The sequence below is a fragment of the Polyodon spathula genome, chromosome 1 (assembly GCF_017654505.1).
Source record: "Polyodon spathula isolate WHYD16114869_AA chromosome 1, ASM1765450v1, whole genome shotgun sequence".
Lineage (NCBI taxonomy): Eukaryota > Metazoa > Chordata > Actinopteri > Acipenseriformes > Polyodontidae > Polyodon > Polyodon spathula.
Genome location: NC_054534.1, coordinates 103,697,193 through 103,700,060, shown reverse-complemented (window position 1 = coordinate 103,700,060; position 2,868 = coordinate 103,697,193).

Here is a 2,868-nt window from a genome sequence, read left to right as displayed (position 1 = left end):
TTGCTTAGACCTAGCTCTACGAAATTGCTAACCTTTTTTTTTGAGGGGGGTGGGGGGGTTACTGACTGTTTCTCATAATGCACAATTGGATTCCTAGATGTTGATTCCAGTACTGTCATGATAGTGGCAGGAAATCCAAAACAACAGCCAATAGCTGGCAAACTTTGTTTTTTAAATTAAGTTTCAGTTCATCCCACTTCACTTTTGAACAAGATGAGGATTGGATAGTTATTTTTGTTAGTTATTTGTCTGAGTGTCACAAAAGACCTAGGTCTTTATCCTGGATTATCTTCTTGTCTTCACTCTATCAGCATTGAACTGTGCTGTTATCTGTCTGAGCTTTGATGGTCTGACTTGGCTCTCTGTGTTCGCTCTATAGCTGACCTTCCAATACATGTACAGTATGGTGGTTTATCTACAATAGGTGCACATGACATGGTAACGTCCAATGCCTTTACAGATTCTGTCCACTACCAGTGAGAAGAGAGGAGGTCAAAAGCTCTATAACCACTAATGAAGACAAGTCTGGCTATTTTGCATACTGTAGGGGTGGCTAACCCTGGTCCTGGAGATCCACAATCCTGCATGTTTTCTGGGTATCTTTAAGTCATCAACGGCTGAAAACCTGGAAACATTACTAGTGTTGACCAGTTTAGAAAACAAATGGTTCAATTAAGTAATCAAGAACTCAGTTGGAACGAGAACCAGAAGACCCTGCGGCTCTCCAGGAGCAGGGTTGGCCACCTCTGGCACGGTGGTTAAGTGCTTGTGTGCAGGGTCACTAAAAAGCTGATAGAATTACCTAGTATAAATTCTTTATAGTCTAGTGTGAGTGCACCAGAATATGTAATGTAACAAAATGTACAAAAAGCATTTTTGATGATATTTATAAAATAATTCCCACAAAACAAAGCCCATGCTTCAAGTTCAGCTGTTTTGAATGAGAAGTCTAATATTAAGAGGCTGTACATATGAGATGAGTCAGAGAGGTACTTACTGCAAACATTGTAAGCTTTGTCTGGTTTATCGAGAACTGAGCACACATCAAAAGATAAAGTATGGGGGATCTGCAGTGCTGTTTTAATCAATAATACTGGGCTGGCTTCGCATGACAAGTGGAGGAGGGAAATCATCCAATGACATGTCAGTGGAAATGAGAATATATTGTACTGTACAAAGTGAACAAGGAAACCATTCTAATGACTCTATAAGAGCAGCTCACAGTGACTGATAGTTGTGCCAGACAGGGATGATAGGATTTCATTTACACGCTCACAAAGAGAAGAGGGGAACTGCATCTTATCTTCCATATAACCCTTTCCTGTTTTGATATAAGGGGATCCTGATCACTGATTAAGAACACAATGGTGTCTACTTATTTTAAAGATAAAAAATACACTAAATAGACTTGTGCATAGTAAGAGATGTTAGTTTTCACAAAGTCCACTAAATTTAATGTTGTAAACCATCATTCAACTGAAAAGTGCATGATTAATACTGGCTCAAGAAATTACTGAATTTTACAGTATTTTTGGGTGAAATTCCATTTTAAGGCTAAAAACCAAACAGTCAGATAAAAACTTAAAATCAGCCCCTATAAAGCTTGAATAAAGTATATGAGCCAAGTTGTGTTGTGGGGTTTGCAGCAGTGTGATTTCTGATATAATTGGTGCAATTTAATAAAATGCAAAGTTGGTTTTACAAATTCTACAACAGGAGCCGTAACTGTGCAGTTAAAGCCTTGTTTGATGTATGTTTTTCTTACACCTTCTGAACTGCAAACATCACAAGATATAATAACATGATATATTTATATTTATAATAATGATAATGACAATAGTGTGCTGTGTTTATTAAATGTACCTCAGGTGGAGTTATAGACAATATTTTCATGACCGATCCCTTTAAAGACCACTCCTCCCACTTTACGTAACTCCACATTGGCCTTGAGAGAGTCAAGCATTTTTAGCTGGCATTGTGATTAGTGCTTCAGCAAGCATCACTAAATAAATCAAATTCGTGTTAGCGCCTCTAGGCGAGGGACTAATCACACTCTTTGAGAGATTGTTGTAGTCTACAATACAGTACATCTAACTGAGAACCACTGAAATGTAACCCTTTAGTTTTCTTTAGCAATCTCCGTTGACTCTAACTGCTCTGTACTATTATGGAGAACTATGGACTATGGAGTTCTGTGCACAATATAAGAAAAAAAGGACTTGTATTAACCCATTAATACCTGGCGCAGTGCTTATTAGCTGCTTAGTTAAAGGCATTTAACTTAATGAAAGATAAGGTCAATAATGAATGTTATAATGAACTGAAAAGGAGTTTTTGTGAATGAGGATACTTCTAAAAGTGTTCATTTTGGCTTAGTTACTGTTTTGTGTTTATTCACTGAAAACTAAATAAAAACAAATAATGTGCTTGACTGGAAGCCAGAACAGGTGTGATACGCTGGCCACCTTCATTTTGTGTAAGGGTGGCCTGTGCGGCCTGTGCGGTTACGTTCAGGCAGGAAACTCATGAACGATTAATTGGATTTGAAGCGCAGGATGCACAGCTTTTTTCACAATAAAACAAGTCAAATAAAATTACAAAACAAAAGTCACCTTACAGCAGGCTTTGTAAAGAAAGGAGCCAACTTTAATAGCAATGTCACAGTAGCATCTCTGCTCTCACTCCCATTCCCCCTGAACGAACAGCTAGGCTGGCAGCATATAATCACATTTGCAAGTGGACTGATTAACCCCTTTAGGTACAAAAGGAATAGAGCAGTTGTTCAAACGGCTTCTTCTCAAAATACATTTGAGAGTGTATCACAAGGAAACTGACAATTTGGATGACCAGTTCCAACCTGCCAGTACA